The sequence below is a fragment of the Uloborus diversus genome, chromosome 2 (genome assembly GCF_026930045.1).
Source record: "Uloborus diversus isolate 005 chromosome 2, Udiv.v.3.1, whole genome shotgun sequence".
NCBI classification, from domain to species: domain Eukaryota; kingdom Metazoa; phylum Arthropoda; class Arachnida; order Araneae; family Uloboridae; genus Uloborus; species Uloborus diversus.
This window is the reverse complement of record NC_072732.1, coordinates 41,536,289-41,547,461: the sequence shown is the minus strand read 5'-3', so window position 1 is coordinate 41,547,461 and position 11,173 is coordinate 41,536,289. Positions and strand designations below refer to the sequence as shown.

General features: G+C 32.8%; 1 protein-coding gene across 1 annotated transcript in view; it reads left to right on the top strand.

The window, feature by feature from the left end:
* Positions 1 to 9,521: 9,521 nt before the first annotated feature.
* LOC129235093 (CRISP/Allergen/PR-1-like) overlaps positions 9,522 to 11,173 on the top strand; it is a 32,973-nt gene continuing 31,321 nt past the window's right edge. The window contains exon 1 of the mRNA XM_054868774.1: positions 9,522 to 9,581. The gene's annotated coding sequence lies outside the window, so the exon portion shown is untranslated. The remainder of the gene's footprint in view (positions 9,582 to 11,173) is intronic.

Here is an 11,173-nt window from a genome sequence, read left to right as displayed (position 1 = left end):
TTTGCATCTTGTTAATGTTTTGATATTTTTGGCAATCGGAAGTTATTTTGACATACGCCAACATAGATTAGCTCATTTTTTGTTTAATTTTAATAGATAATAAACTTTCTTTTTTTTTGGAACCATAGCAGCATTGCACTTATTCGAAATTCGCGAAGAATTGCTTCTTGTGTTGGAGATTTCAATCTTTTTGCATCTTGTACATATTTTCATATTTTGCACAATCGAATGTTATTTTCACATATGCTATCCTAGACTAACATATTTTATGTTTAATTTTAGTCATATTTAGTTTTAGAGAATATTTTTTTTTTGGGGGGGGGGGGATTATGCCAACAGTGAATATACTTCGCGAATATTTGATTCTCGTGTTCAAGATTTCAATCCTTTTGCATCTTGTAATTATTTTAACATTTTTGAAAATTGGAAGCTGTTTTGACATGCGCTACCTCAAATTATATTATTTAATTTTATTTTTAAAAACTAAAACTTTTTTCCTCTTTTTTTTTAAATCTCATAATCACTATTTTCAATTTGAAAATATAGCTCTATGAATCTGAATTTACACATTTATTTATTACATTAAGTTATCCAGTAAAAGCAGGCTCAAATTTACATTCAGTGTATTTATCGCTTAAGCAGCATTTGTATATTTTTGGGTGTGGTGACTTCAATGAAAAATTTTCTTTTTCACTAATTTTTATATATACTTGAAAACAGTTACAATATTTTTTGGTGCCCGAACAACTAATACATAGATATGAAAAAATGATTTGCAAACCTCTAATATTTTTGAACTTAGTCAGTCAGTAGCGTAGCCAGAAATTACCTCCTGCTTTGGTGTTTGGTCATAAACTCTCATATGTATATAAACTTACCATATTTAGGTTGGAAATATGTGTAAAAACCAAGGGCTGTGGAGGGGGACTTCCTGTCCTCTAAACTATATCTACTGTATATCATGTACATCTTCTTGTCTTGCGGTACCTCATATCAACATGAATTCTCTTTAAACTGGTTACGTGAAAAATTTTGTAAACCACTATGTGCTAAGGTGTTTACTGTAATAACTGTATCTAAAAGGTCTTTATTAGGTATGCACTGATTCATCGGTCACTTAGGTGATTATTTTTGATTAGCCAGTTTTTATCTGTTAATTAGTAGAAAATTTATTTTACAATTAAAGGTACTCTGTAAGATGATCAGTTACATGCTTGCTTGTCACCCCCCCCCCCCCCATCCAAATGTTTGTGTAAATAATATAATTCAATGGATAAAAAGTTCAGTTGTACAGAAGGTGATAAGGATTTATCACTAAAAATCATTATTATAGTTAATTAATGAATTATATTCATGTATTTAGTGCCAGGCAGCTAATTTGCCTTTTAGTGCTTCCCTGGATTTAACTATGAATGGTCCTCTTAAGGTCCGCTTTTTAATCCTAACTGGTCCTCTTTGGTCCCCTTTTTGATTCAAAGTGGTCCTCTTTTACCCTTTTCTATGGCTAAAATGTGTTGGGAGCCCTGACGACGGCACCAGAGCCAAAAAGGCGCCGAGCTCTACCAATCAAAAATGCTCCAAATGAGTGGAAAAAATATCCAACCAAAAAAAATAAAATTGAACTTTTCATTACATCTAATAGTGATGGTAAAATTATTCTGCTCATTAAAACAAGCAATCCTTCTTGCTGCCTTTCTAAAAGGAAAAATATTGCGTTGTTGTGTCCAAACATGGTATTCAAAAGCGCAATCATTTACACTGAAAATACATGATGCTAATTTATGCATACATGAGCATTTTCTTTATATGTGGAGCCGTGAATGCTACTTCGGTATGTCTATATAATTTCCCCGAGGTTGAGCATACGAAGCGCAAGAAATTTGCTATTCACCATTTTGGTTCTTTGCAGTGAATATGTTGTATTATAATTTATGCACCTCCAGAATGCTGAATTGAATGTTTTTCAAAAATATTCTTCATTATTGAAGAGAAAAAAAAAAAAACGCGTCTTAGGAAAACAAAGTGATTTTGATAAGAAAAAAATAACGATGTTGGGGAAAAACTTAAGCTTCTTTCAAAAAGAAATCTTTGAATTAAAATTTTTCAGTATAGTTACAGCTAATTGTTCAGTTACTCCCCCCTCCATCCTATTTCTTTTCTTTTTTCCTTATTATTTTTCTTTTTTCCAGTTCGTCTGAAAGTAAGACTGCCTTCAAAATGCTACTCTTCCGACTCTCTCCCTCTCTTGCCGCCAAAAGCATTACGGAGCATCTCAAATTTCATTTCCAGATCTTCAATTTCGCAAAATTTCCCTGGAAAGTCCTTGAATACCAAACGACATCGCTTGAAACTGCGTTCGAAAATCACCAAAAATTGCGTTTTTGGAGCTTCAATTTCGAAAGATTGCTGGCCCTAATGTTACCAAATATGGTCTTACAAACGCGTTTTTAAGACTTCAATTTCAGAAAACATTCGAGCAAGAGCCTCTAAACCGCCTTCCTTTAATATCATTAAAATTTAGGTTTTTGAAACATGACTTATGTAAAATTTAAGTGAAATAGCATCTGAACTTCTTCTCCTAATACCATAGAATATTGCTTAAGTTTTTAGGGATTTAATTTTGAAAAATTTTCCAGGGGGGAGGTCCAAACTCTCCTTCCCGTAAAAATCTTCAAATTTGTCTACAATTGCGTTTTTGGTAGTTCAATTTCAAAAAATTGGAGGAGAGAGGAGGAATTGATTTCTATATGCTTTACAAAAAAAAAAAATCTGGTAGAAAATATCAGAGTTCCCCCAATCTCTTATTCTGACGTATATAAATATGGCCTCTGACCGCGCTTTAAGGCTTCAACTTCAACAAATTTCCTCGGAGCCCCTTGTACCGTTTTCCCCCATAACACCACCAAAGACCGTCTAAAAATTGCGTTTTTAAAACTACAAATTTCAAAAATTTTAAAAGAGAATTTTTTTCAATGTGCGTCCCTAAAACTATTTTCTAGTGGCGCCACTGCTCCTGTTGTCATGTTTTGACAGGCATAACTGCTTTATTAATTATTTATCACTTAGAGATTAGATAGATACAGTGGCGTTAACTTTTATATTTCAAACATTTTTCTTTTCCCAAAATGCATTTTTTGCATATCAGAGGAGTTGCTGAACCCTAAATAATTTCAAGATAAGAAGTAAAAACGTACACCATATTTCAAAATTAAATATTCACACAGTATTTTTTTAGTCAATTAAATGCCAAACGTATTTTTTTCCATTATATATTTTTTTACAAAACCTCTTTCCAGGTGTTAACTATATTTTTCCTGAACGCCAGTGCATAAAGGCGCTCAAAAGACATTTGCACTACGGCGCCGATCAGGCTTGGCACGGCCTTGCATAAAAGTTACTCGAAACTATCAGTATTTCCTTAAATACTGGATAAGCAACATTTAATAAGAAAACGTTCGAGCAGTTAGACAGTTTTAGAAATATACTAACGGTGTTTCGAAAAGACGTAAAAAGCAAAGAAAGAAAGAAAATTGTTTGAAAAGGAAATTTTCTCTCTCTGCCTCGCTTTTTTTTTTTTTTTTTTTTTAATGTCATGATTTTCAAATCGTGCTAACGTTAATATCTTTCGTTTGCGTTATTGCATGAAGCGAATGCAGTATTTATTCTTTTACTTTTATTTTTCTGACGTCGACGAGTGCTTTTGTTTCGTCAATAGATCAGTTAGAATGAATAGATCGTTAAAAATTTGTTTTGAATTCTAATCTGTCGAAGAACTTCACATTGAAATAAAAAGTAGGATGTTCAAATGTCGAATCATATATACGTATTACGTTAATCTTGATTAAAAATTTTAATTCGATTTTATTTTCCCTTGATTGTACCTAATATAACTGAATATTTTTGATCGTTCCTGCAAATGATTCATCAGTGCGTACTCTTCATTTTCGGTACGGATCGTGCTGTAGTAAATGTCAATAACATAGGGCCGTATGCAAGGAGAATGTTCTTAGGGTTCAAACCCCCTCCGAAACTTTTCAAAAGCATTCCAAAAAGCGCTCTTCATCATACTTTTTTGCTGAAAAAATTATAATTACCACTTAGTTTCATTTTTTTAATTTTTTTTATTTATTTATTTATTTTTTTTTTTTTCAATTTTTTTTTCAATTTTATTTGAAAAATGATATTTTTATTGAAAAGTTGTACTATTTACAGCATTTATTTTTTTATTCCTTTATTTTATTTTATTTGAATTTATTGCAAACATCATTTCTTACAAAAAAATTTAAAATGATCGATTTTTTTTTTTTAAGTTTGAGGCGTCCAAGTTCTGTATTTGACCTATCTAATTATTGTGAAAATATATCACATTAAGAAGCATTACTTCGAATGTGCTTATACATGAGTGTGCGCATCAATTCTTTTGAGTTATCGAAAATAGATCGATTAATAGGGGTACAAAGGAGTTATGCACTGCACACAGTAGATTTTTTTCATCAAATAAATACGTCATCTTACTCATTTGCTTAAAATTGCAACAAAAATCAATAGAATATTCAATAAAATCAAATTTAATTGATAATATAGATTTTACGACAAATATGTTTGGTAAAGCCCTCCCCGGAGCAAAAGTCTGGTTACGGTCCTACAATAGCATATTAAAATTAGAATGTTAGTGCAATAGCAGACAAATTAAAGTCATGAACACTTCTAAACTATGTTGAAAAGTCTGAAATGTGATCAAATGCCTTAAATTACAAGTTCTAATCAAAACTGAATTCTATGTGAAAAATGTACCAAGACTTCGTATATCATAAATCAAAAGCAATAAATAGAACACAATTTCTTCAAAAACGCTCACAATACAGGGGGAGGGACAGGATCCGCAATAGGAAACAAAAAAGATGCCATTTTTCTCTCCTAAGGGTTTTATCTTTCACTCCCGGTGCACGTTGGGTTGAGGGTGCCAGTTTTTCACCTTAGCTAAGGGTACAATTTCGGCTCCCTATTGGGTGCCGCTGGTGCTACAAGCGTTTCACCCTTGAAAGGTGCCAAATGCAACCTGTAGTTTTAACAGTGTGCTTTACCCATCAACTCTAGTGATTCTGAATACACTATACGTTATTACTCAGCTTTGCAACTATACGACATCCTTATTTACTTTTTTTTTTCTATCACCGACTGTTTTATTTCCCAAAAATTTTCTCACTGTCTAAAATTGTTCTACAAAAGTAGAGGAACGTGGGGCAAAGTGAAATAGCGGAGCAAAGTGAAATGGTGAAATATTTACTCTGCTTTTAGCTCCACATATCTGGTATTATTTTAAGTATATAGTATCATTTCTAGTCTACTCCAGTCAGGAAAAAAATACCGTCGAAGTTTAAAGCATATGATAATACAGGCAATTTTTAAAAATGGATACTCATATTGTAATATTTTGTCGTAGGTCAAAAAATATTTTTGTTACTAGAAAATGAAACAAAATCTTGTTATTAGCAAGAGTCCTCCTTCCTCTATCTTTCCCAAACTTAAACTTTAAGTCACATCTTTAGGACCTCAATTTTGAAAAAAAAAATCGGGATAAAAACTTGACATCACTTTCGTGACGTTTGGAGATCCCCTTAACGTTGACGAAGAAGGCGTACCATTGAGCTTTTCGAACTTTAGAGTCAAAAAACTTTCAGAGACAGCCCGTGAACTTTTTCCATTTTCCAAACGAAACGCCACCTTTTGAAGACTTAGTTGTTAAAATATTTTCAAAGAAAGATTCCCAATCTTGCCATTTTCTAAACTTAACCAAACATCGACTAAAATTGCGTCTTTCAGAATTCACTGACGAAACTTTTCCAGAGAGTGCCTCCGAACCCTCTTCATTTCCCAAACGTCACCAGTTACAACCTAAATTGGAGTGTTCAATGTCAAAAGATTTCCGGAGGGGGCTACGTAACGTAAATTCACCAGAAGTTGCGTAAAACTCCTTCTTAATGACTCCAATTTTGAAAAATTTTTAAAGTAAATCACCTAAGAATTCCTCTCCTAACGTACCCAAAGATAGTCTATAATCGTGCTCTCCCGAGTTTTACAGCGAAAAACTTTTAGATAGAACCCCTGGACTTTCCCCGCCACATTAACGATAGCACAAAAATGCGTTTTTAACCTTTTATTTGTGCAACTTTCTGGAAAGGGCATTCGATACCCCAATGTCGCTAGTGAAAGCTTGAAATTGACTATAGTAAGGAAAAATACTTGGGAAGGAACCTCAACCCCATCTCACCTAAATTTATCACCAAAACGTTCCGAAAATTGCGTTTTTGACATCAATTTTTCAAATATCTATGAGAGGGTTCTGACCCCCTTCACGCATCCGCTTCTTTTCACTACCTTTCTCTAGCAATAGCTGGGGGAGGGGGGGATATAGTGTTTATACTCTAGCTTTTATCTTTACTTTTTCGAAAGGAAGTCATACCATGTTTAAACACCTCTTTCTGTTATGCAAAAGTATTTTTATCGACCGATGTGATAATCTACTCAGCTTTATATGAGGTTTTTTGCCTGAGCATGGTTTTAGCTACTCCAGACTCATGAGCACAAAGCTGGAGCGCAGCTGCAATCTCTGGATGCTGTAACTGACCTTTCTGCTGTTTGCTTACAATTCCATCTTAGCTCTGGCTATGGGGCGGTAATTTGTAGCTTTATACCCAACTGAGGTGCATAGTGTTTTCAGACCTTTAAAACGTTCACGAAATTATTTATGTTCTTCAGTATACTATATAAGTTCATTTCAAGTAAAAAGCCGTATTTAAAGTCCTAATTTTTTCGGGAGAGGGACCCCTTGTAGAGAAATTTTCATATTGTTTAAAGAGGGATATCTGTCCCTCTAAGAAGTATGCACCCCAGGGCCCGATTAAGGTGTCGGGGGGCCCTAGGCCAAACAGTTTTTCGGAAGCTCCCCTGTAGTTAAACCATACGATTTTGGTCATTGGCTAAATTTTTTTTTGTCAATTGGGGTCTCTAATAAGTGGGGTCCTAGGCCACGGTCTTGACAGCCTATTCAGTAATCAAACCCTGCCTCTCTCCCCCCCCCCCGAGATTAAGAGTAAACGAAGAAAAAGACCTTCTAAAACAGTGACTCCTCACTTAGACCGAGGTTGCCCCCCCCCCCTTGCTCGAGTTCTAGATCCACCACTGCTTGTTGGTATACATCACTTTTGTATTACGTGTTCACAAATAGTTGCCACTATTAAAGTTCCAACCCTTATATTTAGACCCAAACATTTTGCATCGTGAATATTGGAGAGAAGTTGGGTAAGAGCAGTTGGATTTTTTTTTTTTAATTTTGTTGTATTTTACACATCTACACCCACAATTATGATTTATGAATACGCTTTGTTACGCTTCAAATCATAAACAAGATGAGATGCGAATGAGTCATACAGAATATTAAAACAGACGAGTTGAGCTGTTCAATCTTGACTTAAAGTCGTTGTCGTCATTCTTTTATTGTTTCAGGGCCTATTCAAGCTTTACAAATAATAACAAAACATTCAAATAAGTTTTTTAAATATAAAAAGTTAAACATTCTAAATATCAAAAATCAAACCGGTACACATTTCTTCTGTCTCCGCTATCTTCCATTTTTGCGTTACCAAGTAAGTTTTTTATTAAAGATTTAAGGTCAGCGTCGTAACCAGACTTTTGTTTCGGAGTAGGTTTTAACAAACACATTCTTTGAAACATTTATATGGTTATTCAAATTTGGTTTCCAGCGCCGTGTCCAAGGGGAGGGTTTTAGGGGTTAAACCCCTTCCATGAAAGAAAAATAATAAGTCAAATGAAAAGTACGAAAATATATATTTGACTTGAATGTGAAAGTTTGCGTTCAGCGTTTTTTTTTTTTTTTTTTTTTTTTTCTTGATTTTTTCTCTGAAGTTTTTCTGCAATATACAATTACTAAAGCTTTACCAACCGAAATAATATTTTAGAAAAACTATTGTGGAAGAACCGCTGAATGATCTACCAATGTAAAGCATTAATATTGTTTATTGTAAGATGGTTATGGTAAATTTGGCATACGTTGCAGCTATGAAGATGCATTAGTGATTGTTTTTGGTAATGTGATTTGCATCTGCAAAAAGCTCTTTCTTGTTTAGTTTATTAAGCATTATTTCAGAACATAACTACCTGATATACATTCTACATGAAAAAGAATTTGTGGAGAGTTTTTAATACTCATAATAAACAGATTTAATTAAAAAACAAACGAAGTTTAATTAAATTGAGCCTGTAAAATGAAGGAATACTTTAGTCACTTGTGCAGGCAGAATTATCCTTCAACGGAGGGGGGGGGGATACAGCAGTCCTTACAGTACAGCAGGCCATACTGGGATCGGCAATTTGTCGTAAAACTAAAAGTTGTAAGAGTTTGAATCCCCCCCCCCACCACCCACCGGTAAGATCAAAATCCCTCCCTTTATAAAAATCTAGACACGGTCCTGTTGGTTTCATATGTATTCTATTGATTTTTGTTACAATAGATTATCTAAATAGCAGAAGGGGACGTTCTTACTAAACGCGATATTGTTACATAATAAATGAATTTCTCAATCAATACCATAAACTACCATAAACACACAATGAGTTTGTATAATTTTTCCGTTATATTAATTTCATTTCACAAATAAAATTGAAATAATAATATTAACAACAATAATATTTTTGTCACAAAAAATAAATAAATAAACAAAATAAATAAAGGAAAGCATTTCTTTGGATGAAAAATTTCGGAGGGGGTTTGAACCTTATAAACCACCCCCTTGCATACGTTCCTGATTATGGTACAAAGAACATATAATGGTTTTAGTCTTTTTCGTTCCCCTAAAACAAATTTTACTCCCCTAAACAATGTGAAAAGTATTTTTATACCTTGAAAAAAAAACCTTATTATATGTCTGACAGCAATATCTAGTTTTCGACATTCTTTACAAGAGCAAAACTTGCAAACAGTTTTCGTATTGCATTCGAATTTGTAAAATTTAGTATCCTCTGTGCTTTCGTATTTCTTCCCTGTCACTTTTTAAAGTAGACATCTTATTGAAATTACTCCACCCTGAGAAACTCACGAAACGATAGAATTTGCATCTTCCTACAAAAGGAACTAAGTAAAAGTAATCCTGTGTCATGGAAAAATATGACAAATAAATTACCTTGATTTCAGAAGGTGAGGTAAGAATACGTTATGAACAAAAAAAAATACAAAGTTGAGGCCGTATTTTCTAAAGAAGCACCCGGTGACAGACTTATGTAATAGATTTACATCTATTTTCCCCAAGCTACAATGGAGTCGCTGTGAGCATTGTTTCTGTGTTCGAATGAATAAAAACAGTATCACGAATAAGAAATGAAATCATCCATTCAAGATTCTTAGCACTTCTGTCTGTGATCACGAATCTTCGAAGGATACAATACTCCGACGTAATAAGTGATGCCAAAAGTGTAGATAAAATGTTAGGGCAATATTTTGAAGAACAGATAGCATTTGACAAGCTCCCTTCGCAAAGTATTTGTTTCCCCTGAGAGAAAAAATCGTGAGTACAAACGTTGTTATTCTTTTTCGAGTAGAATTTTAGAACGTTTGTTGTATAATTTTTCAAGCTTTAAATTAAGAACATGTTTGTCTGTAACTATTTACTCGAATTGTTTTACAGGTATTTAACCCACGAAATATGAATTTTCATAAAGAACAAATCAACCAAAAATAAATATATTCTCAACCTAGCCATCTCAGCTTTTCAAAAATCTTACACTTTGACCTCTTAAATTCATTTTTATTATTTCCTGAAATATCATTCGTAATTGATGATTAATTAATTTTTGAAATTCGGAAAAAAGCAATTTTTTTTCTTTGCCGGCAGTGCTTTAAAATGCTACAACTCAAGTTCTATGGGAGCTACAGAATAGTACTATTCTTTGGTGGTACTGTATAGCAGCTCATTTTAAAAATAGTTAATAGGTTGTCTAATTTGATATGAAACATGAATACATTTTAAAGAAAAACGTTTCACAAAATTATAAAATTTTAAACCGTTTAAAAATTTTGCGATAGTATCTTTAAAAGTTTTTGGGATAAAAAATGATTTTAACGTATTTTTATGAATACACCCAAAAGATTTCGGAATAGCACCATGAAAGGATCTACTGAGCAGTTACAGCAGTTGCCAAAAATTTTAAGTAAAAATTGCAAAAAAAAAAGTATCCTACATTAGGCTTGCTGTAACTACTGATCCCTTTATGGTCCCACTCTAAAAAGAATTTGGATGTATTCATCAAAATACGTTCTACGTCACACGTTTTTTCAAATCTTTAAAAAAATACTATTTTTTTTTAATTTTTAAATTTTAATTCTTTGAGGGGAAAAATATTCGCATCGGAAAAAAATTACGCTTTAAATTAAAGCGCATGCAATTTTTCTTGAACTGAACTACTATACAACTCTAGTTCTCATAAGCACTTGTCTTATTAAAATTATTTCAATGCAAATTTCGGCAAAAAACTTCAAAAATAGTCCAGCATTATTTGCTGAAACAGCTGATCCCTTCATAGTCTTAGTCTAAAAATTTTTAGCTTTTTAAAGACTCTTAAAAAGACACAATCTCAAAAGCTTTTGAGTTTTTCAATTTTAAAATAATTGAAAAAAAAATTCTCGAAAAGTATTTAATTTCGTGTTAATCTAAGATATCAAAGGGTGAGATTTCTGAAAGTTTCATGAAAATCTGAGATGGTTAGGTCGAGTTCCTTATTGATTTGACATGGAATGGTCTAAACTTAAAGTAACATCTTTTCTTTATCTCAAGTGTATATTTTTTCTTTATACCATAAACTTCGTTCAGAAGAAATTTTAGGGCTCTGGCATCAACGATCAAGTACAAAAAATTGTCTGCATAAGGATATAGATGTTTAAGAAATAAGAAAATTAATTTTATTTTTTGTATTAAAGGGAAAGATATTGTCGTACCGTATTACCCCGCAAAATTCGGGAGTCACCAGATTTTCAATAAATCTTGCCTGGTCCTTTCCGGCATGCCGGAAAAATCGAGGTTAGGAAAAAAATACTATAAAAGATATATGTTCGAATTAAAAATCAATATAAGTTCTATACATATCTTATTAGTATTAATAA